The sequence below is a fragment of the Parasteatoda tepidariorum genome, chromosome X1 (genome assembly GCF_043381705.1).
Source record: "Parasteatoda tepidariorum isolate YZ-2023 chromosome X1, CAS_Ptep_4.0, whole genome shotgun sequence".
Lineage (NCBI taxonomy): Eukaryota > Metazoa > Arthropoda > Arachnida > Araneae > Theridiidae > Parasteatoda > Parasteatoda tepidariorum.
Genome location: NC_092214.1, coordinates 22,552,995 through 22,579,984, shown reverse-complemented (window position 1 = coordinate 22,579,984; position 26,990 = coordinate 22,552,995). Strand labels below are relative to the sequence as shown.

At 27.9% G+C, this 26,990-nt stretch overlaps 1 protein-coding gene across 4 annotated transcripts in view; it reads right to left on the bottom strand.

Annotated features, from left to right (window-relative positions):
* Positions 1-26,990, bottom strand: part of LOC107437530 (orphan steroid hormone receptor 2) — a 123,517-nt gene that overhangs the window by 56,277 nt on the left and 40,250 nt on the right. The window contains exon 1 of one of the 4 annotated variants that reach the window (XM_071187937.1): positions 16,987-17,411. The exons of 2 other annotated variants lie outside the window; for them this stretch is intronic. The gene's annotated coding sequence lies outside the window, so the exon portion shown is untranslated. Of the gene's footprint in view, positions 1-16,986; positions 17,412-26,990 lie in introns of those variants that run through there. One more of the 4 variants, XM_016049568.4, reaches the window with a different exon arrangement.

The following is a 26,990-nucleotide window of genomic DNA, read 5'->3' as shown; positions in this document are numbered from 1 at the left end:
TATGCACACGATGTTTGTAAAATTAGAAATATTTTCTTAGAATACTACATTTGGAATTTAAACTTAGGAAACTTGGAAAACTTATTTCGTTTCGAACTGTCTTTCTTTTTTTTTCCCCCGGGAAGGGTTCATTCGAATAACAAAACAATAATGAAGATTATTTTATGAAGGGTCCGTTTTTATGAAAAGATATTTTGTGAAGGGTCCGTTAATGGACCCAAATTTCTTCTAAACAGACCCCTGATAAATATATAGTTATAAAATGTAATGTGGTTGTTTGTAATTCTATAATGCTGTGAAAGATAGCTGGCATAAATGGAAAATGGAGGATTTTTTCTAGTTAAATGATGTTTTGAGAATTTCTCATTTATGTTAAAAAAGAAAAGTATTTTTTACTACCCTTGATCGTACAGTCTATTTATTGTTTAATCCAATTGTGATTTAACTATATAACTATTTAAATAGATTGTCCCATTACATGATTAGTAGGTTTAATTTCAATGCAACATTAACAATTGGAAAAGTTATAAAAAGTAATGGCAAGAAGCGTGATTATAATTTCATACTTATTCAGAAACCTTTTGATAAATTGCATATGGTAAAAAACCTCTTTTAGAAAAGAAAAAAAAATGGCGAATCAATTTCGCTATTTTTTTACCATACATTATTTTATTTTATAATAAAACAATGCATTAAAAAAGTAGATATCAAATGTGCTTTTTTAACCAAAATATAATAATTTGAGATATCATTCTTTGAAAATCAGAATTTATTTTCGAAGTATCTGTTTTTGATCTTGTTATCTTTAGATTATTGTATTTCATCTTCCCTCTATCATCCATTAAGTAATTTTACATAATCTTGTGCTCATGTAACAAGTTTAGACTAGTTTATTATTAATAGTATCACCAAACTAAAAAAATAACCTTCAGAAACTACGAAAACATCATAATGGGTTTTCTAATATTTTATTTTATGTACAACTCTTTAAGTTAAGAAATTTCGAAGCAAAATAAATACTTTCAAGGTGATTTTTTTAAACTAATATATAAAAAACAGTTAAGAAATAGATGAAAAATTATATCAATCCAAAAAAATTATAGAATTCTACAACAGGAACAAACTTTCAATTAATTACTCAAAAGAATAAATTCCTAGTTAATTACCAAAACAAAAAGAGGAAAATTCACATGGGCAAAATCGAACCATTTGACTCTTAAGAAACAAAAAGAAAAAAAAATTAAACTATAACAATAAATGTTCAAAAGAATAAATATTTACTTATACTAGTGTAATATTTTCGTTGGACAGCAGAAAACAGATAAGAGTGACAACCAAATCAAACGATATGTGACAACATGACCACCATGATGAGCCTGGATGCTCCTCATTGGTTTGGAAGCTCACTAATGAGAAATTTCTCAAGAAAGGCAGATGATAAAGCAAGGACAGTAATCCTTTGCGATAAAATTTAATGTCTTAAAAAAAATAACAATTAAAAATCAACAAGAATTCCACCGCTCATCTATGACAAAACACTACTGAACTGAAGGTCATAGGTTCGATTTTTGTTCACCTTATATGATTAAAAAATATATTTCATAAGATGATCTGGCTTTCTGGGACGGTTTCATCATCAAAAACAAAAAACTCAATTAAATTTCATTAAAATATTTTAAAATCACTAATAGTAATTTTTAAAAAAAAATCCATTAGGGTTTCGATGTCACAATGGTGCACGTTGATCAATAGGATAAACGAGAGAAATGGTAAAAACAGAGTTGATTAAAATCCCGCAGATGTTAGGTCATATTAAAAGACATAAATATATAGTTAAAAGAGCCTAAACATTTAAAAATAATAAATGATTTCCAAATATTAGATAAATATGGTATAGAAGTAAGGACATACACAATCGAGTTTCTGTTTTTGAAGATGTAGTAACTCTCCCAAAAATCTAGGTCAACTACTGATTTACATTTATGAATGATATTAGGTGAAGAAAAATCAAACCTATGGCCTTCTACCTAGCATTGTTTCGAGATGGATGAATAGTGGAGTTTTTGGTTTTAAAATTAGTTTATAATAATAGTTTTTAAAATTAATTTAATAAAGGAAGTAAGGAAAAAAAATACAGAGAAACTTTTTTTTAAATCTGAAGTAAAATACACTATGCTTCTATCAAATGCCTAAACGGAAATGAAGCGCTTTTTTTAATTTTATACATTACTTTCCAGTTTATTTTCATTAATTTTTCTTTTGTCATCAGTGTAAATTAAAAAAATTTGTATTGTATATATGCATTATGTTTTTATTCATTATTGTAATGTACATTAAAAAAGATTAACAAAAAATATTCAAAATCCACAATAAATATTTTTAATGCATATTATTTCACTTAATGCTGCATTATGTTTTAAGTATATTGTTAAATTTAAAGCTCCATTATGTTCAAATAAATGAAAAAATAGCATTTAATTCTTTTTTAATTAATAAACCATTAATTAGTACTAAAACATATTTTTATCATTTTCTATGCAATCTATTAGTCATTTTTATTGCTTTTAACCATTCCATTATTTTCAAATGAAAACAAATATATTGTCTAAGATATTTCATATTAAAATTTGTATTTTATAAAATTTGATTTACACAAATGGTAAAAAATTTATCTAATGGTAATTTAATTTATATAATGGAATACCGCTAAGAATTGATATTACTGAAAATAAAGCTGATGTATGGCATTTTTATATTCCAGATAAGGAAAGAGGAAAATCACTTTTTTACAGGCTAAATACCGTTTACATCATTAAATAACAATTACATGTTGAGTGTTTATTTACATGTTAAATAGAGTCGTAAAATTAAATAGAGTCGTCAATTATTGTACTTTTTTTATCACGTTAGCATATTTATGGAACAAAAGTAGATATTTCTGAAGTATTTATTGAAAACATTAATTAATAGTCAAAAAAGGTTTCGATGAAATACTTTTTGATGGTTTAGTAACGCTTTATTTAAGGCTTAAAATATTACTTGACCTCTTATTTTAAATAAATTTATATAAAAAAAAATAACATCCATTTATGTGTACACTGTTTGAATTTTTATCAGGGGTCTGTCCAGACATTTTGTGAAAAGTCCGTTTTTGTAAAATTGTGAAAAAATTACTAATTGCAAAAAAGTTTTTTATGGAGTTTTTAAATTGTAAAGACATACAAGATTATGCTCAACACTGTAAAATAATTTAAAAAAGTAAAATTTTAAAAAATAAACAGCAATTGCAGCTACTAAATTAGCGATGCAACATAAAANTTAGAGATGCAACATACAAATATTTGGTATTTAGCCTATACTGCTAAACGCAGAATATTCATTTAGTACGAAGCGTCTGCAGAAGACAAAACTTAGTTCGTTTACGTCTGTCTTTCTCCCCCCCCCTCCTTCTGGAAAGGGTTTATTCGATTAACAAAACAATAATGAAGATCAACAAATTTGTGAAGGGTCCGATTAAAAGATAAATTATTTTGTGAAGTTTTAAGTTAAAATATTTTGTGAAGGGTCCGTTTTTATGAAAATATATTTTGTGAAGGGTCCGTTAATGGACCCAAATTTCTTCTAAACAGACCCCTGTTTATTAAACAATCTTTAAACTCAATAATTAAAAAAAATTAAAATAATATTTTTTTAAATAATTATTCCTTAATTTTAAAATAATAATTACTATGAAAAAGTATGATCTATAACAGTGTTTGGTTTCGAAACTGCAAGTTTATGTAACGTAGCAAAGAAAGGAGAAATAGTGAAGGGAGAGTGGTTGTCAAAAATTACATCATTCATAGACAGCTCCTAGATCATTTGGAAAACCTAAGAGAGCTACAGATTAAGTATAGCGAATATAGCGGGCAAAAGTGTTTCATGAAAGGTAAAAAATTATAAATACAAGTTGCGGAAATTATTTCTTTACGTCAGTTAAAACAAGTAGTGCATTTTTTTCAACGGAACAAAACAATTTTTTAAATATGATTTAGATATGATTATTGAAAAATAGATTATAAAGGTATAATTAAAACTTTTTATGAAAACATTATTTAAGAAAATTAGCAACACTTTTAAAAAATAAAGAAGTTGAAAAAATTTATAATTAAACAAGTTAAATTCAAAATTTTTCACTGTAATGATTGCAGAATGTATGCAGTGAAATAAAAAATAAAATTAAATTGTATATTTGGAAACATTACAAAAAATTAATGTATTTTGAGATTCTTATACGACAATCCTTGAAATAATTCAAGGTTCCTAGGAAAGAAAATCACATATTTCTACGAATCCAAATTGAAAGGATTGGCACGTTTCGAAATGCAAATTTTCAATTGAATGTTTTCACGTGTTTGGAAAAAGGAAATGTCACATATGTTGAAACATAAGGTTTTTGTTTGTCGAAAAAGTTTTGGATAAAATTGATTTCGAAATAAATATCAAACACAAGCAATATCATCAATATAAATTAAAAATTATTCAAATCAAGATAAAGAGAATTTTAAAGAACAAAATTTCAACTAGTTCTAATGAATTTTTATATTTGTCAATCTATAATTGCCATTTTTTTAAAAAAAAGTTCACTGAAAAAAATATTCTTATATTTCATTGTCTTTGATATCAATTAAGTATACAATTAAAATTGAATCTCATAACTTATTAGTGTTAACTATATTTAACTAACATTATAACTATTTTTTTTCAAAATGATTATTTTAACTATTAAACTATATCAATGAAGCTATATTTAGGCAACCTTATGATTACATTGAAAATTTTGTATATAAAAATTCACTACATAAAACATGAGATATAAACTAACTTTAAGTAGCATACTTAGAATTTGGCTCTAAAGGGGTAAAAAAATAAGTTGACGAGGAACTAATATAAGTAAAATATTCGATTTCATTAAATAGTTCTAAAAATGTTATGAAAAACGTAAATTATTAACTTATTATTATGAGGCTAGAATGATAACTAGCAGGTTCTAACTATTACTTTCGTCTTTAACAGGGGTCTGTTAAGAGGAAATTTGGGTCCGTTAATGGACCCTTCACAAAATATCTTTTCATAAAAACGGACCCTTCACAAAATATTTTAACTTAAAAACGGACCCTTCACAAAATGATTTTTCTTTTATTCGAACCCTTCACAAATTTGTTTATCTTCATTATTGTTTTGTTAATCGAATTAACCCTTCCCAGGGGCGAAAACAAAGATTGATGTAAACGAATTAAGTTTTGTCTTCGGCAGACGCTTCTTCCATTATTCGTCCGAAATGAATATTCTGCGTTCAGCAGTATAAGCTAAATAACAAATATTTGTATGTTGCTTCTCTAATTTTGAAGCAGCAATTGTTGTTTAGTTTTAAAAATAAAAATTTTTTAAATTACAATTTTACAGTGCTGAGCGTAATAGTGTATCTATTTACAATTTAAAAACTCATTGAAAAAGTTTTTTGCAATAACCGGACCCTATTTGCACAAATTTACAAAAACAGGATCCTGGTTGGAAGAATGTGACCTAACGTTTATTTTATATTCACAAATTACGAGTAATTTTTTCACAATTTTACAAAAATCGGACCTTTCACAAAATGTCTGCACAGACCCCTGTTTAATAAACTTAGCAAAACCTACTTTTGAAAGTACGATAAAATTTATAGAAAAAAAAATACAGTAGAACCTCGACTAATCGATTCTCATGAGACCATTCAATGCGAACGGTAAATGCGAGAAAACGACGAATACGAAACAACATAAAAAATCAAATAATCACTTGAAAAGTATTAAATTTATTTAAATAATAAAGATATAAATTTGCATTAAGTATAAAAAAAATTTTATTAAAAAATTAAATGCTTGCTGCAGAAATATTTACGATAAGATGGAAAAAATTAAAAAACACGTTTATTTCTTTAATATTTTTAGAAATTTTAGTTTGAACACGTGCTTTTCTTTTCAATGCAAACAATAAATTTTCAACTTTTGTAACAGATTGCCATTCTTCTTCTGTAAATTAGTGTAAGTACAGAAAGTTTCACATTGATCCAAAGGCTTTGAGCTGGTTACAATTCTGTTGCACTGGTTACAATTCTGCTGTTTCACAGCCTTTATTTTTTCGCAACCATTTTTTTAATCAACATCGCACCACAAGTTTCATCACTTTCATCAACAGATGTATAAACATTAAAAGTGATACTTTAGGAGTTTTACCCAAACTCCATATTGTTTTTCTTCTCAAAACAAAATCACTTTAATTATTTTTTTTAAATCGGAAATTTTTTTTAACGAAGAGTGTGGAGAATGTCATGGTTTCAAAAGTGGTCTTAGCTGGTATTCTTTATATTTTTGGAATAGCATTTGTGACGGGACCGTTAAAACAAGACGATACATACGGAAAAACGAAGGATGCGGTAACAGTGGATCGAAGTTCGACTGTATATATATATATTGTAATAAAATTAATGTAAACTAATAATATTTTACTTTGAATTTTTTTTTTATTGATGCCCCAATTTCTAATATCGATTCTCAAGTCTGAAAAGGAAAACTGAGCACTCAAGGTGAAAAATATTATTCAGAAAATAAAAAGAAAGCTAAGTTAATATTATATTGGTGAAAGTTGTAACAAAGAAAGTTTTCTTCCGAAACTTGTTTTACGAAAGTTCTAATTGCAAAGGTTAAGACTCAGACGGAAGTGCTTAAGGACCACAGTTAAGATGTTGAAGGTCACGGGCCTGTTCTTGAAAACCCTCACCCTATACTATAACAACTGCTGTTGTAGCAGAAATAATTAACTTAGAATTAAAATAAATAATAGTGCTATGCCTTTAACATTTATAAAGAACTGACAAGGTTAAATAACGCAGATAAGTAATTAAAAATGTAGATTCATAAAATAAGATAGAGGTTAATATATATATATGATGCGGNGTTGACTGCTAAGGAGTTCACAACATTATATATATATATATATATATAATTTGGTAGTGCATGGCACAGTTAAAAACCCTCCTTAATACATATTTTTAGAATCCTTATTAAAAAATGAAGGTCAAAACTTAAACACATTGGGACAAAAAATTGAGTTTCCTTAGAAATGTGATACCAAGATGATAGCTATTTAGAAATTATATGATGGGAGACTTAAAGATATATTACAAATTTAGGTAAAATGATAATTGAAGGCAATAAGATTAAACAAGATTAGATAGTCCATTATGCTCTAATAGATATTTTAAAATTTTATTTAATAGCTATGAATTTGAATTTCAAATCTGTTTTAAAGTACAGTCGACAAAAACACCCGGAATAACTATTGATCAAACAACAGGATTTTTTGTATTTAAATATATTTAATGGTAAATGAAGCAGGCCTTAAATACGCATATTAAATAGTTAAAACGACAAATTAAGTGACGCAATCAGACTCAATTATTCTCTGAATAAACATACCTTTTTTTTGTTTGATTTTTTTAACCATCAAAATATGCAGATCAGCCGTAGCAGCCATGCAATTAGTTCCTTGGTGCTTGATTAGTTTGAGCTAATTATTTTTTTCGGCCTTTTAAGCTATATTTGTGAAAATAGTAGGTCTAAATCAATTCTGCGCCCATTTTCTAACTCGTTTTCCAAACATTATTTCATGAATAGAATAGCTTCCAATACTTAATTATTTTGATGTAATTCATAGTTATCCAAAAATTTTTGAGGTCCAAAAAACTTCTTATCCTTTTAATGTAAACAATTTTACTCTATAAAATCCGAAACTATAATAAAATCCTTAGAATGCGTCTCAAGGGAAAAAAAAATCCAAATTTGTAACGTTTTTAACTATTATTTTATAGTTTTGTTTTGCAGGAAAGCAACTTCTCATATAATTGTTAGGAGGGAAAAAATAAGTTGAATGGTAAGTGGAAAAACAAAAGTCAACTTCAAATTTATGTATACAGACAAAAATATTAAAAAAAATTTATTATATTTTAGACAGCCCACCCCGTCCGTAGCAAGTTTATTATAGCATTGGTCAAACAAATGTCAATGCATTTTCACTTAAAGCGTAAAAATTATGTCCTGATGCTTTAAAAGCAAAAACGTAAATTTTGATATCGAATATTTCCAAAACTAGGGTGAAGTGGATCAGAAAATGCTAGAAAGTAATTTTATGCAAAAATTGAGGGAGTGAACGTGAAACTATATTTTTAGTATTTTTTAATTCCTCTATCGTTTAGAGTTTTCTACCTCAGATATACATTATATTACATTATTCCAAAAAATATATTTAAAAAATGAAATTTTTGAGATCGATAAAAATTTGGTTTACAAATAATTTCGTAGATTAATTAATAAACTATGAAAATGATTATGTATGTACGAGTATGTGTATGTTTGTGTCTTTTGTTTGCAGTGTAAATGATTACGTTTGTGTAAATTCATAAACTTGCATAAGCATAATTTATCGTGCGTATTACTCATTTTAAAAAATATTCACTTTTTATAATTGATAAATCTTATTAAGTATTTCATATAATTAACAATAGTAAAGTATTTATCATTGTATAGATATTAATATAATATAATAATTCTAATTTATATAAATAATATTATTACAAATTTTCGGTGTTTGTTCAAAAAAATTTATAAATTATTTCCTTTTTAGAAATGAAATATATAGTATTCACAAAAATAGTGTTGACAAAATTTCAGAAAAAATAAACGCATTAAATGTAAACTATTACTAATACACGTTGCCCAGAAATTTGGTATTTGTTTCGTTGAATAATTTTAAAACATTTATGAAAGCATTTTAAGATTTTATCTATATACTTTAAGCTCATACAGTCTTTTCAAATCCAAAAAACAGCATAATTGTCAACTTAATTTAAATTTAAATGACAGAATTTTTTAAAAATTTCTTTTCTCGTAATTCGTCTTTTATTTGAAAAATTAAGTCATTCTTTTACAGCTTTATTTACCCAAATGACTACATCAATTTCCGCATAATGCAAAATGACTGCCGACTAAGAAAAAAGTTGCATCTACAAGCGGAACTCTTTTATTTCCTAGCAAGAATTCTTTTTCTTTTTTTTTGGAAATAGGAGAAGAATAACATTAATTGAAATTTAATTCAGAAATTTAGTATTTGTTTCGTTGAACAATTTTAAAACATTTATAAAAGCATTTTAAGATTTTATGGATATACTTTAAGCTCATAGTCTCTTCAAATCCAATAAACAGCATAATTTTCAACTTAATTAATATCTAAATGACATAATTTTTTTCTAATTCGTCTTTTGTTTAAAAAATTAAGTCATTCTTTTACAACTTTATTTACCCAAATGACTACATCAATTTCCGCATAATTCAAAATGACTGCCGACTAAGAAAAAAGTTGCATCTACAAGCGGAACTCTTTTATTTCCTAGCAAGAATTCTTTTTCTTTTTTTTTGGAAATAGGAGAAGAATAACATTAATTGAAATTTAATTCAGAAATTTAGTATTTGTTTCGTTGAACAATTTTAAAACATTTATAAAAACATTTTAAGATTTTATGGATATACTTCAAGCTCAAACAGTCTCTTCAAATCCAATAAACAGCATAATTTTCAACATAATTTAAATGACAGAATTTAAAAAAAAAAAAATTTCTTGTAATTCGTCTTTTATTTGAAAAATTAAGTAATTCTTTTATAGCTTTATTTACCCAAATGATTACACCAATTTCCGCATAATACAAAATGACTGCCGACTAAGAAAAAAGTTCTACAAGTGAAAAGTCCATCAGAACTCTCTTATTTCCTTGCAACAATTCTTTTTTTTTTTGCAGAAATAAGAGAATAATAAAAAATGAGAACTTTTTCTTAGAAACTATAGTGCATTTATAGTTAATTAATAAATAGATGGTGTAAAATATGTAAAATTAAAAAAAGATATCGGGGTGAGATGCAAGCAAGGGACCCAATTCAACAGATTTTATTTTACCGATGTGAGCTAATGTGAAATCATAAAATGTTTAAAAATTGCCATTCTAAAGGGAGATGTAATTATTATGTTTAAACTTAAGAGAGATGAGACACTCTATACTTATATGCACGTTTTACTACATGTTATGTAAAAAAGTCTTCAAAACATCTTATTATATATAAGTGAATATATTATTTCACGACAGTTTTTATGTCGGATTACCTATGTCAGATATTATTATAATTTTTGTTTCGCATGAAATTATATTTGGATAAATTATTTTTATAATTGTATGCAAAGATTTCTTAGTTTGCAAGAATATTTACGAAGTTTTAAAGATAAGGCGAAATAAGCATAACTTAAACTTACAAAAGGGGCTGTTCATAAATGATATCACTATTTTTTTAAATAATACTTTTATCCCCTATTTACGTTTATCACAAAGTGTTACATTTCCTCAAACCTCTTGCCTCCTTGTGACGTATCATGCTTAATTACATAAACATATTCTAATAGTTCAGAAACAAAGCACCATGTTTTAGATGATGTTTAAAATTTTATTTGCAATTTTATTTGTATTTGTGTGTTTTAATGACGTTTGGCACATAACAATGATTAAACATATACAACTCATTTTGAGGGGAAAATATGAAAAGAAATCATAAAAATATTTAATCTGATGAATAAATGTTTTTGAAAATGCAAGTTGATTAAGTTTGATCAAATTGCATGTTGCCACATTTCCTGTTACCCCCTTTCTTCCCCTTGTCACAAACTGTCAGAATTTCACAAACCCCTCCCCCCTTTTATGAAGACTGACATTATTTGCGAACAGCCCATTAAGGGACACAAACATTAGACCAATCTTATAACTAAACTACTGGGACTATTTTCCAACTATCGACCATACCTTAAGATTTAAAAATATGAACTAAAGGGGAAAAAAAAAAAATTAATCACAGAAAAATATTTTTATGTCTGATTTCGTAGCCTAAAATAACAACAGCACTATTTGATTATCACGTTTAAGGCGTGTCTATAATTCGAAAAAGCATTTTAATGTGAAATTCCTTTCATTTGATCAAAAGTTAATCGGATTCGTCGGATGTCGCGTTTTTTATTTTGCGCATTGTATACGTACGAACATTCAAATTTAAGAGATAAAACGTTTACATCTTTTTTTTTATTACGCATTTCCTTATCATATCAAACATAATTTTTTCGCGAATCTAAACATACATTTAACTTAGATTTGTTAAAATTTCAATTGAGGGAACGCAATTTTTTCTTAAATAGGATACTGGTATTGTGACATAAAAATAAATAAATAAATGCAAGAGAATATTTGGGAAAATTAAATTAGGAAATTATTGAAAACAACTTATTATTATTAGAATGAACCATTAGTATTAGTAGTCAATAAATAAAAATTATGGTTGATGGAAAATTATGGAAAGATTACCATCAATTAGTAGAATTAACATTTATTTTGAGGATAATTTATAATTTAATAGAGAGGTTTAATTAATGAAAATTATATTTATTAAGCAACATTTCTGTCAAACGAAAAATAATGAATTTATAGGCTGAAAAAAAAATAAACAGTATAATGAAAGTACAATGTTTCGCAAAAAGAGCCCTTTGTGAAGATTATTCAAGAATATAAAAATATCATTTGGAAAGACAAAATTTTACGACCTGTAGCAAATTATAGATTCAGATGGAGATTGCAGTTCAAAAAAAACTTTTTACTTTGGAGTTATTCTTTGAAATGTGTTGTTATAGCAGTTGACATATTTACCTATGAAGAAGAGCGATCAAGGAACAGCAGGTCAAAACAGCAGCTGCTGATATGGAAGACACTACATTCTTACGCTTGCAAGAGTTAAGATAGATGGCAGACTCATCAAAAAGGGTAAGGGAGCTGCTTCACTTCAAGGAATATTCTATGAAAACCCACGAGGGAAGAGCATATCCTTTTTGCCAATTAAAATAAACCCTTGTAGTCTTCTCATCTGATCAGCAGAGCAACAAAACAAAAAAGGTGCCGATAGGTAAAACACTCCATTTAGAAAAACTACTGGCTGGTGAATCTATATGAAATGGTTGATCAGGAAAGGACACTTCTTCTCTTGCGTCGATACATCATGGCTTAGCTCCGTCCGAAACGTAGGAAAAGCAAAGATGAAGAATAGAAATATATCTACAGGTGATATTGTTCATGGTGTGAATGTCGAATCGCGTGCTTCGCGGAAATGTCTCTGTATTTAAACTTGAGCTTGTTTCTTCCAAAAAATGAATGTTCGAAGCCAACTTATTTTTGCCCCACTAATTTTTTTTAGTAGATTCTTATTTTCGGAAGGGTCAGAGAAGAAACGAGTGACACCTAAGCCAAAACAATGACGAAATTTGCACGTGTCGATCAGAGAAGCCGATAAACAAGTGCAATTGGTGCTTAACAAACTAAGAATTTACAAGCGGTGAGCTTCAAAAAGGGAATGGGTAAAAATTGCTAAAAGTAATTCAGTGAACTGATGCCACACGTATCCAAGATTGTTCTTATCTTTCATATCCAATTTGTTTCTAGTAACTATGTAACATGTTTTTTACCGTCTAAGTGATGTAAGAAACATATTTTATAGTTTTTGTCCATTTCACTATTTTGAGCTTACATTATCCATTTTATTCAAACTTTACTTTTGTCATGAAATCAATGACAAAGCAAAAATGTCCCTTACCCCGAGGTAAGTTATAACGACCAGAGAGCCTTAACTGAGAACCTTAGAGTGACCACTCAATCCTTTTTTCTTTACAAGTTTTTTTCTCTAAAAATAAATAAATAAATTGAAATAGGATATAAGTTTAAAGGGTCCATTAGAAACGTTCACATGGTAACCCACAAAGAATTTACCAACAATTGAAATAAATATATGTAGACATCTCAGATGACATGATATTAAAAGTTGTTAAAAAGGCTTATCCTCTAAAGTCGTTCTTGTGAAAATTACTCTGACTAATAACTGTTTCATCATTCTAACTTCAGTTCTCTTGTTAATCATTCTAGGTATAGCTCTCTTTTTGATCTGTTTTATTCACTCATTCAAGCTATTTATAATTTTTTTTTTTTTATAAATTTAGGTGCATTATAAATTCTTGACAAGAACTGGTGTCTAATCTGAAAACATGTCTGATACATTAAAAATATTTTAAAAGTGTTTTTCGATTCAGTTATTTATTCAGTTATCAGATACTCATATTAGCTATAAGATTTGTAAATTACGCGCAAAACAAGATTACTGGAATTATATATATTCAGCACGAAGATGTCATACAACACATGAATTACATTTTACTTTATACTTAATTACCTTCATACCTAGTCTAATATAATATTCAACAAAAATTTGTAAAAAAAAAAAAAAAAACTGAATTAAATATTATGTGTTGACGACATTATATAACAAGGCATTAATAATAAAGTATTCATGTTATACATGTGACCTACTTATTTCCTCACCAGAACAAGTTTTCTTTTCTTAGTTTCTAGAAAATAATTTTCTAACTACGGCATGCACATACGTTCTGGCCGTTTTCATTTTTTATAATATAAAGTAATATCAGGTCGATTTTGATTTAATTAATAAGATAAATAAGTACAATAAAAGGAATTTCAGAATTTTAAGTTTTTAACTCTCATAATAAAAATTTGTTATGTATTGATAGATTTTTTACTTTAATTTTTTGTTAAATTTCATGTGTTCGCGTTTAGATGTTAAAGGGAGAAAAATTTAATGGCCATAATTATGAAAAAATAAAGAAAAAGCAGTCCCTGAAAAACTTTAAACTGTTCACTATTCAATGCTTACGTATCTAAAATAATTGCGATGAATTGGCAAATGATAGGAATTTATTCCTAAAATTTCTTTTTTTACTGCCTTCATTATTCCATGTTTATATATCTAAATGAATTGCGAGGAATTGGCAAAATTTATTCATAAAATTATTTTTTACAGTCATTATTATGTGTGTAACATTCCAAAATGTTTTGCGATGAATTAGCAAAGGGCGAAGTTAATTCTTAAACTAATTTTACTGCCATCACGCCAATATTTATTTGAAAGTAATGAATAAATCAATTTTATTTTAAACTAAAAACAAATAACCCTATTTTAAACTAAATTTTAATTTTTTTCTAATCACTTGAAACTCTAAACTAAACTAAATTTTTAACTAAACTAGAGCTATTTAAAATAAACTATAAGGTGTTTTTGACAAAAATATAATTTTCTGAAAATAGATGAAAAATATTATTATAATATTAGTTTAAAGTTAGACTAAAGTATTATAGTAAAATTGAATTGTGTTAAAAAAAATGTAAATCCTTTTCTGGGGGGGGGAATTGAAAGGATATTGAATATTAGCTACAATAATAGAACAAAAATATATCTAAACTAAAGCTAGTCTATACTACTTAGTGTTTTCAACAGCCTTAAAATATATTTACCCTATTTAAACAATTTGTTAAAAGAAAAATAAGTAATTGAATGTGTTATCGAAAATCTAGATTACAACAGAATTTTGAGTGAAGATTAAAGAACTTTAGCCAACCAACTCTGAATAGCACAGATGACTTGTTAGGGATTTTCATAGCATATTACTTGATCATTTTCCATGTTTGAGAAAAATAGCTTTAATTTTCAATTTTGCATTTTCAGTTTTGCTTGTTTTTATTTAGTTTTGGAATACTTAGGGGGGAAGGAAACCTCAGGGTCCTTATACGTAAGCACCTAAAAGTGACAAAATGACAAGTGATCTTCATATTTTTGCTGATACGAGGGGAGAGGAGGATTTGAGCAATACTTACGAAAAACCGTTAATTCATTTTTTAAGTATAAAAAAGAAAAGAAAGAACGCTTGAGAAAATTTCGAATTTGAAAAAGTCAAAAATAAAACAAACATCAAGGGGGGGGGGGGGCAACTTTCTAGCATCAGCTTGGGAGGAGGTTTGTAATTTGCTTATTTTGCTGACACATTTTTTGACGTCTAATATTGTTAAACATGTGCTTATGCAAGAATTAAACGGCTCATATACAGTCATTAACAGAGATACTTTATTCATCCAAAACAATCTAAGGCATCTGAATTCACTTCGATTATACAATCCATAATGAATCCATTTCTGATATGGCCATCTACAATTCAAGTATTCTTTTTAAATTATCAGAAAACACTTTATGAATGCTCAATCAGTTGACAACCAAAATAATAGAAAAAGAAAATTTTCTTCGCGCATGCGCAGTATAAAAATATTACTGCAAATGTTCTTCACTTTTTTTTCTCGCCAATTATATTATATTGCATAATTTTTGTTAAGTTTCTTTAATCTTTAGGTTATAAGAAGCAAACTACATAAAAATTTTTTTATGGAAACCTCAGTATTTTCGTCAGTTTACAAGCTAGGTGTATGAAATTAAATGCACATAATAAACAAAGACGCGTCTTTAAAATTGAGACTGATTACAAGTTTTCAGGGTTTTAGTCAGAGGTACTTTTTGTTTTGTTCGTTCTTTCATTTCTTGATTAAACTTCTAGTTACTATAGCTGGATTTAGATTATATGAATAATTACTTGATCACACTTAAAGTTATTCAACAATATCTTCCGTATTTGTTTAGAAATTTGAAAACATTTCAAAAGCCTCAGACGTCCAGTGACGTTAACATTGACATTGAACTAATCAGAATATACCGTTAAATCAACTGCAACAGATTTTTCAAGGGGAGAAATACCATAAAACTTATTATAAAAATAAAATTTATAAAAAATTCTTTTAAGAAAATTATTATTATTTATAAATTATTACAATTGAACAAAAGTCAAAGTAAACACCTATTTATTTTAAAGCAAAATTAAAATTATTTAGTCATTTAAATGTTTCAAATAAGTTTTGGTGTAGCGTAAGTATACACAAATTTTAATATAGGAGTTCTGTTTGTAAATTATGTTCTGTCTGTTGAATAATTTGTTCCGGGTAATGAAAAAAGTTATATCTATTACATGCTTGTTTTCTTCAACTGAATATTATGAGTTCTTCATAGTTATTTAAATAATTTAAAGGCAAACACTGATTTGAGACACACACTATATTGGCTCTGTGCCAGGGAGGGAAATAAGAAAAAGAATTCTAAATTAAATTGGAAAATTGAAAAAATCCAAGGTTTTGACTTAGTGTGGAGGCAAACACAATAAGAATATTTATCACTATATTTATGTGAGAAAATAAGGTGCAAGAGCAAAGAAAAACAAAATTTTAAATTTAATTTCAAATGAATGTGAGCATTTTTAATGCAAACAATAATGTTTTATCACATATTCCATTTTGATGTAGTTCATTAGAACGAAAATAATATATCCGTTTTTCTCTACAGGTGGTATTTACTTTTTGAATTATTTATTTTCTGTTTGCAGATGCCTGGAGATATATCAGGATAATTATATTTCTCATGATATCCAGAAATGCCAACTTGCTCCGGACTGCAAATAAATATTTTCGAGTGGTAGTTTATTAATGTGTGATTCTTGGTTTAAAAAATTCAATTTATTAGCTTTATATCCACCACTATTTCTAAATAATTCGAAAGGTTATATAATTCGCCCCTTTGTTATAGTTAAGTCGTGCTATACCGTCGACGAAACAAAATTAGTCAAATATTTGCAAATTTTAGTGTGCAGTTGTTTACCATTTTTAAATAATTATGGCTCGTCGGGAGCAGTTGGCATCTCTGGATATCTACAGAAAATATGGCTTTCACCATATATATATATATATATANCCATATATATATATATATATATATATATATATATATAAACATTTGCTTGTTTTTACTAAAAATAAAACAACACAATTCTCAATATTTATTGAGAATAAACAAGTTAACCGCCCGAGAAACGCATATTAAAAAAATGTCAACTCACCTGTGATAAGGTGCAGAGGTCGGTCCAAATCATGGAAATGATAAAACGTATTAATCCAAATCAATTAATTAATCAACGTGCTTTAAGTGACAGAAACATTCTCCAGACACAGGAGAAAAATCAAAGAAACACAGGCACTAGACACAAAATTTTCTGTTTAATAAACAAAAAAAAAAAAACTAAACTTGGAGAACAATATGAAACTGGAAAGGTAGAGGAATAATTCAAACTACTCAACTCAGCAGGAACACATAAAACGCTACCTCTTCGCCAAAAGGTCGTGATGAAACAGCGGCTCTATTGCGTACTTTGACCACGAGCGAGTTAACAGTGGAGGTCAAATGAGGGCGCGCGACAGATGCGAACGCAGGTTCACGCTAACAGCTTCAACACAGGTACACTGTCGACAAGCAACGTGCGTAGACAAAGGTTGAGAAAAAGGGTGGGGGACTAGGGGTGGGAGAAAAAGTCGCTAAGGTATCTTTTCTAGCTCGCCGTTTTCTTCGCTTGGGCTAAATGTCATAAGAGTTCACTTGTCTTCTTTCGGCAGCTGATAAAGTTATTTCATATGTCTATTCTCTAGTGATGATTCAACATCAAAGAAGGGAAATAACGTTTAGTGATAAATTAAGGCATTCTATCTTTGCATCAGGGTTGCCTTTTTTATTAAAAAAGCCTTTTTTAATTTTTATTTTTTACCTTCATTAGCATCTGTGTATTTATATTCAATTGTTTACTTATTAGTCTTTACTTATTTAATTGTTTACTTATTAGTAAGAAATTTAACTAGAATTTGTTACGATATTATGAGGCATGAGATATCGAATACTGTAGTAAAGCCCAATAATGTTTTAGATCAGCAAATGTGATGAAAACTATCGTTATCTACGACAAGCTATAAAGGCTTAATTTGTTTTTAAAGAAATTTTCATGCGTTTAAGTTACAGAAATTTGACTTTAAATTTCTTAAATTAAAACTTGACTTTCAGAAATGTTTTGAATAATTTTCGTTTTTATTCAAAGTGGCTAATACATAAAATAAAAAAAAAACTTCATTAATTTATTTTAGTATAATTTGTAAAAGTACGTAGCAAGATTTTTGTTATTTTTTTTTTTACAAATCTACTCTTCAACAACTGTTACCTACGACAAGCTATATAATGGTTCAATGTTTTTAAAGATATTTTCATGTGTTTAAGTTACAGAAATTTGACTTTAAATTTCTTAAATTAAAATTTGGCTTTCAGAAATGTTTTGAATAATTTTTGCTTTTATTCAAAGTAGCTAACACATAAAATAAATAAAAATTTCATTAATTTGTTTTAGTATAATTTGTGAAAGTATGTAGTAAGATTTTTGTTATTATTTTTTTTTTTACAAGTCTACTCTTCAACAACTGTTATAGTTATTTTTAGTTATAGTTCGAAATAAAATTTAAAATAGATCTATAAAGAATTAGTTACTCATTTCAAAAGAAAAACTGGTTATTTACAACTAGGATTGTTTTTAATATGCACAGAAAAAGCTATATACTCTTACTTTAAAATTTACAATATTCAAAAAATAAATTAGTACAATTTACAAATTGAATTGATAAGAAGTTTGCACTAGTTTAAATTTTTACTTTATAGATTAACTTTAGTATTAAGGTTTTCTTTTCATTCGATTTTTTTTTTCGAAGTTGAAGTTTATTTTTCACTTTTATATCTTAATGGCATTTATTACATTAAAAGTTAAAATTTTAGTAATTATAGTGATGCAATTATCTTTCCTAAATACTCTTTATGTATTAAAATAACTCAAGCTGTGTCTAAAATTGTTCCAAAGTAAACATTTTTCAAAAGTACACAAATTTTTTTATCACTAATTTTCTATAAAACAATAAGATTTATTCAAAACAATAATAAAAATATATTTGGTCGCAAAAGTTGAGAAATTGATTTTTATAACCCCAAGTAGTTTAAAATTATTATTCTTAACACTTATAAAGTTTAAAACTGTTTCTAGAGTGCAAAACAACCCTTCCATATTGTTTCTATCATTTAATAAAACTATTGTAATTAATTAAAAAACATCATGCTTCTTTAATTTTATCTCAGTTTCTTTTTTTAAAGAAACCGACGGATTTCTTTTTGGCTTGGCTTAAATCTGGCAACCCTGCTTTCAATACGACTCACACTTTCGAAACAATAAAAGAGAAAAATTTATTAATGTTTTTTCTTGACTCATATTGCGTTATGTCATGAGTGAATTAGCATTTTTACCTGGCGTTACTGCAACATTTGAAAAGAGCATTTTGAAATGAACGGTGATATTATTTATTATGAACTTAAATTCGAAGAAGAACTTCTTACAAGAATGGTTAAGAAATATATGGTATTTTTTAAAAGAGACAATAAAATCTTTAAAAAAAATTAAACATAATAGAGACAAAGATACGTAAGAAAAATTTCTAAATGGGAGAGAACGAAAACATGTCATAAAAATGTGAAGGAACTCAAAATTCAATAACTTGATAATTTCACGGTGGCAAACAAGCAACGAAAAGATATCTGATAATTTTTTTTCAAGTCTTGTTATGTCCCACAAAATTCTTCTTCTTCTTCAAAAAAAAAGTACATGTTTCAAAGTCTTAACTTTTAAACAAAACTTAAAAAAATTTAGCCATAAAATGTTTTGAAAATAATTCAGCATAAAAAATATTTGTATGGTGAATAAAAGCATTAATATCAAAAAAGAAGAAAAAAATCAATAATAATGATAATAAATAGATTAAAACATATTTTCAACAAAAGCATCAGGGCCGGGATAGCCTGGTCGGTAGGGCGCTGGGCCCCTGTACGAGAGTTCGTGGGTTCGAAACCCGCCGGCAGAAGACTCCGTGTAGTAAAGTGGCTGATGCACGTTAAATCTGTCGAGTCGCGAAAGTCCTCCATATTCCCATAACAAATTAATCCCTCTGGGGGTACTGGATTGGAGATAGATCGTTCTCTTCTCTGATTCAGGTCAAAATTACGATCTGTGGATGAATGAATGGGTCCGTCCTATAAACGGGTGTGACGTATGGTGTGGCAGAAGTCGAATTCTTGGCCAAAGATGGCACCCCCTCTGCCTAAACAGGCATAGTCAAAAACAACAAAAGCAACTACTTGAGATATCTTGATACTAACGAATAAATATGGCATTTAAAATGTTTAAATGACCCAGTACAATTAATGTTTGTATAAATTAAGTATTAATATTTTTAAAATAAATAAATAAATTTACTTAAGGCTTAAAAATAGATCAAAACATATCCTCCAATGTAACCAACTTCTTAAGATATCAGGATATTAACCAAATAAAAATGACATTTAAAATGTTGAAATAACACAGCACAACTAATGTTGCATAAATAAATACATTAATATTTTTTAAAAAAAAATTAAACACGTATTTTAGTAAATTCGCATTCACCATTACGCTTAATTTATTTCCAAATAAATAAATCTTTCCGTGAAATCTCGATTTCGTTAATGATTTTCGTTTGGTTTCGTAATTTTAAGATGAAAGTAACGTAAGCTTTTATTTAACATATCTTGATATTACCAAATAAAAATGACGTAAAAAATATACAAAATATCCGAGAATAATTTTATTTTCTCAGAAAATAAAAGCCTTAAAAAATGATTTTCGGTTTCACTCAATCTTTCGCAACAACCGGCATGTCAGAATTATTTATTTTATTTGTTAGCATTTGAGATTATCACTTTCGGCGTTACTTCTGATCTTAAATTAAAAAGAACGTTACGGAACCTTCATTAAAAAACTAAAGACAGAAAAAGATAAAATCTCGATGAGACTTATTGCCACAAGATAAACAAAAAGTATATTTTTATAATAAAATGTTTATTTTCATAATAATATTCAATGGTACAGGTTCAAGACAGGATACAAAATAATTCTATTCAATATTTATTTACACAATTATCACTTTCCAAGATACTTATTTTCTCAATTTATCGATGCTCAGGCTCATGAACTCCATTTAAAAACCGTCTTAAAAATGCGTAAGCTCAGAAAAATTATTTTTTTTAAGACATAAATTTGGCATATTTATTAAATATTCTATTCCTTTACTTTTTATCAATGTCAGTTCGTATCGAGCATTAGGTTGATAACTTAGCCCGTTTTTTATTTATTTAAGTTGTATTCGAAAGTAGTTTTTTGTACGAAGAAAACGAAAGCATTAAGCTAGTTTAATTATTTATTAATATATTCCTTTGTATTCAACTATCACTTAAAATACAAATACAAAAGTAAGGGTGAACTTTTTCTCAATATCACGCCTGATTTCAGATTTTGGATGTTTTTTTAGCATATTGCATTTTCAGAAATTTTAAAAATTTTCTATTTTTCAAATAAAGAAAAAAATTTTAAGCAGGATTTAAGTAATTCTTTAGACGAGTGTTATACTTGATGTTAACACTAAAAGATTATCAAAAAATTGAAACTAGGCTTTTAAGCGTTAAAACAAACAATAAACTACTGATTTTAAATTCATATTATTTTATTCATTATTATTATATTATAAATCACTGTCACAAAACACTTTATTTCAATTTTTATGGTAATTGTGATAATTACGGTATGAGAATTATGATAATCTCTATACAAAATAATTTTCATGATAATTATACTTCATAATAGAAAAATCAAGTGAATCAAGTAAATTTTATTTTTGATAAGTTTTAACGATTCTCACGAAATAAATTATAATAATGGTTTAATAAAAATAGAGCAGTAAAGACTTAGGCTAAATATTATGAAGATTGACATGGAAAATGCTTAAATTATTACAATTCCTTTCATGCATCAAGCGATTCAATGTACATTTACAAAAAGACTGCAAAATTTAAAGATCGTGAAAAAAATAAATAAATAAAAACTTAAATTTTTTAAAGTATTTAAACTTATTTTTGACAGAATGCCTCTTAAGTAAATAAACAAATTAGTTGCCAATGTTTTAAAACTTTTCTATTACGATTTACTATTTTTAAAGATATTTATGGTGAATATGTTTTTGTGAAAGTGATAAACTGGTTAGCATACGTAATAACTAGTTATGTTGTATAATGTCTAAAATAAATGCTTGATGTCATAAAAACATTTACAATTTTATAATTTTAGCTGTCAGCAATTTTTTTTACAAGAAAAACATTCACCAGACTTATTGGTTAACATAACAAGTTTTATAAAAATGCAAATAATTAATTTTATTAATCAACCATTTTGGGTTATATGTTTAAAAACCAGTTACTACACGCAATAACTGGGTTTGTCAGATATACGAAACGTGATTCATCAGAAATCAATTCTTGTGAATCACCTGAAGAATCTTTGACTAAAAATTAATTTATCAAATTTCATTCCTAAGTATTTCATTCAATGAATCATCAAATGTCCGAGGATTCAATACTGGTCTAATGCAGGTACAATAGCGTGCAGTATTATTTGATGGGCACAGGTGCACAACAACCCATCTTTGACGTATATGACCTCCGCACTCTAATACAGCTTAAAGAACGAAATGTAGAGGTGCCGGGTGACACGCCAGTGGCCTTGGCCTATCGCCACGTTCTAGTCCAGTGGCCACACCTGCTATAGCGAACAACTATTTCTACTTGCGAGAGTTTTTCGTTATTCCTCTTTCTAGATACTCAGGTTTGGGCTGAATAATTAATAGTTATTTATTTCTTTTTAATTCATTTTTTTTTCTCTGGAAGCAATGAGAAGAAAAAGAGGCCTCGTGTTACGCTCAAAACTTTTTAAGTTTCGATCGTTGGAGTGTGACAAAGGTTACGTCTTTTTGTTTATTTTTTATTCAAGGAAGGAAAAAAAAACCTTTCAGATTTCTCAATAAAGCAGTTTAAATAATAAAAAATAAAAAAAAAATAAAAAAGAGCGTAAGATAGACGCAAATTCTCAACAATCATAAGTTAAGCGCGATTTATGCTTAAATAGCTGTCTTAGTGGCACTTAACCACACATACACAAGAAAAAAAAAGGCTGCGACTCTGAACCTTTGAACCGTAAAACCCAACATAATTCACCTTTCCTTCCAACGTACGGTAAAGGTAAACAAAATCATATTTCAAGCAATGAAAAAATTATATATTTTTCGTAAAAGAAAAAAAAAAAAAAAANAAAAAAAAAAAAAAAAAAAAAAAAAAAACTTGTGGCACATTATTAGAAGCACATATGAATAAACTTACATTATTAGAAACACAAATGAATTCTTAAAATTATACATCGCAGCCAAAATAAGACAAGTAACATTTCATGCTCTTAAATAGCTGTCTTAGTGGCACTTAACCGCACACACACACAAGAAAAAAAAGCTGTGACTTTGAACCTTTGAACCGTAAAACCCAATATAATTCCCCTTTCCTTCCGACGTACGATAAAGGTAAACAGAATCATATCTCAAGCAATGAAAAGATTATATATTTTTTGTAAAAGAAACAAACAAAAACAAAAAAAAACTTGTGGCACATTATTAGATGCACATTTGAATAAACTTACATTATTAGAAACACAAGTGAATTCCTAAAATTATATGTCGCAGCCTAAATAAGACAAGTAACATTTCATGCTATCGATGTTGAAAAACTGAAATTATTTTAAACATATTTTAAAAATTCGTAAACCTCAACAATCCGCATAGTGAGTTAACGCTATTCAAACGTCTGTCTCTGTAGCATAAAAATTATTTAGCACTTACACGTGGCATCTCGCACGCAGCAGAGTTAGTACAGAATACTCTCGTTTCTCCTTATAGCTTGCGCAGAGGGGCCTTCCTGGCTGAGCGGTATCGCCCGTCAAACGCAATGTGAAGCGTGGAAGTGGCGGGTTCGAATCTTGTCGTAACCCTGGGTGCATTCTTTGTGATGTCGTTCTCTAAATTGTTTTATCTGTCCTTCTACTTGACAAAGGTTTATAAGCCTAAATTGAGCAAATTCAATAAACAATAAGCTTGCGCAGAATCTATAAGAGACGCTAAGTAACAGTATAAAGTTTCCCTAGTCTCAATATTGTAATTTTGAACTCTTCTCTATCATACAGCAATATTTTTTAGGTAGATTTTAAGATGCTAAATTTAAAAACGCTTCTTATTTTTATGCTACTCTAATATTTCCTACCAGATGTCCCTCAAATAACCGACAATGAGGAAAATCAGTCAAAAGAAAAACGGAATGAAGGTTTAGTTTGTTGCGTGTTGCTCAGGGAAGCAGTTATTATTATTATTGCTCTTTCAAAACCAATTTTCAAAATTAGTTACAAAAATTGTCAACTTAAGACGCTGCTAATTGAGAAAAACTCTTAAAAAAATGCTTTAAAAAAATAACAACCGCCCTTCGCAACACCTTGGTGTAAACTAAAGCTAAAATTTCAGACGTCTGTGTAAATATTTCCAGACTAAACCCTAGTTTCCTAGACAGAAAGAAGGTAAACTTTCATTTTTATCTCTTTCAATTTCTCTTAATTGGTTCTTCAAATCGTCGTTTATTTTCCGGACACCCGGTAAGTGAGTGCAATAGTTTAATCTGCAACAAAAGAAAGGAAAGGAACTCCCCTTAGAAACAAGCGGCGACAACATAAAACAACATCTTAACTCACTTTGAGTGGAGATGTACACCCTTTTCGATGGTGATTAGAACCTTCAGCTTAGAACCAAAAGTCCGGGATTGGCGGTATCATCCCAAAGATAACTACCAAGATTGTACCTCCCTCAAAGAACACAGTTGTTAATAATGATGGTCAGTTGCAGTGAGGGAGGAGGAACTTAGAGAAAGCATAGGGTACACACAGTGAAATTAGCGTTGGCGTATTTTAGTGTACTTTCGTTCTTGAATTCTAGAAACTCGCCAATTCTCTCTAAAAAAGTCGTTGACTTATAAAACTGTGCACTGGGTATTTTTCATGTTATTTCTAAAATTAACTTTTTATGGACTTCCTCTTAAAGGAATATATTTCAGTAATTAAGCATTTTTTTGTGTTCTGACAGTATTTATACAAATAAAAAGTCACCAAAATCGAATTGATATGGAAGAAATATAAAAAATTACGAATAAAATAGTATTCAACCCCTGACCACGGCTAAAAATCTACTCTACCACACAACGAACACGTGACTATCTCTTTCTGAACAAGTAGCTATGTTTTTAGAATTTTTGTCGAAAACGAAATAAAAATCTGCAAATTAAAGTAGGCAAATTAATTAAAATCAGGAAGAAACAAAAACGCCATAGAAATATGCCGAAACATAACTTCACTTTCAAGTTTCATGAGCCAACCAAACTGGTTTTGATGTCTTTCTTTCTACCTTCCTCACTAACTGATTCGACTAATTTTGATAACGTTTTTGTCTCTTCCCGTTTAAATATTAATTTGTGACCCCTAATGATTACACTAGAAATGTAAAATGGCAGCGGTCATTTTAAAACATCCCGCAAAATAGTTATATCGAATAAAACTCCCTCAAAATGTTATCAAAAAATATATTTCAAGATATAAAAGTGGAAACGTTTTTAAAAGCATGTATATCTTTGTGGGAGAATAAAAATATTTCTTAATTCTAAATACGAAATTTTGTGCTGCATACATTACATTAGATACATTGTATTAAGAAACATACAAGCTTTTATCAAATTACCCTTTTTTTTTCCAAATTATAATACAAAAGTAAGAGAGAGTATTAAGTTTATCCTAACCTCTTAGATAGGCTATTAAATAAGATTTATAATCTTGGGAAGAAAAAAAAATTAAAATGATTAGTTATTATGCTATAGGTATGTAAAAAGTCAAGGTCATCGAAGCAGCCGTTTTGCGTCCCATCTTTTGTAAGAACAGATATAAAAACTTTTAATTAACGTTTGGAAAAGAGAAAGGAAATTCTTAAACTATTAATGGGATTTATATTATTTTTCAGGCATCTTACTAAAACTGAATGGAATAGCATAGGTTTCTTTAGTAATTATGAAATTAATATGATTTCTTTCTCTTTTACTTAGTAAACAAAAAATTCGGAAAATGGATTCACAGCAATAATATATGCACTTTAAGGTTTTCTTTTCAACTAATCTGTACTTGACTTACATAAGAATTTAAATCCTATCATGAGGTTAACAGCAATGGGATTTGAAGCCCAAACGAGCCATCACGTAAGCGAGTACAAGAGATGTTTCGATGTTTGAGGCTATGTTTTAACTAGATGCCTTTAAAAAGTAAGTAATATAAAACACTGAAGGGTCGCAAAAGATGGGGGGGGGGGAGTTTAAATTTTTAATCACCTAAAACATTTATTATTACATTTGTTAGAAAATCCTTGTTTATTCTGTACAAAATATTTGGCTTGAACCAGATATTTATCTTTTTAAAAAATTAATTTTAAAATAAAAATAACAAAAATAGATTCAGAGTTTTAGAGGTCAAACGGATGCCCCTTTTCTTATGCGCGAATCATTTGATGCCGTATTTAGGATTAAAAAATAAATAAATAAAAAGAAATTAATTAAATTTGTTCTTTCGTTCTTTTTTTTCTTCATTTTTACCGGTTTTTAAAAAGAACGAAGAGATAATGTCGATTCTCCAAGTGCATCGAATATTAAAAAATCTACCCTGTTAAAATTATTTAGAATAAAAACTCAAACAAAATTTAGAACTCGTTAGATGTCTCGTTAGTAATTAAATAATAATGCAAAACCTGCCACGCAAAGAATAAATTAATTTTTTTTTTAATAATCATAATTATATTCTTTAACAAAGGGTCTCTCAAATTCGATATGACATAATTTACAACTGAAATATACGCGGTTAGTTTAACGTAAATAGCGTGACATAATTGAAAGAACAGCATCCTGATCTTAACGATCTAAAGATGGAATAAGGTTGTTTTCTCTTTCTGTCAAATGTTATGACAAAACTATCTTCAATCACGACAAGTTCAAATGGCATTTCATGAT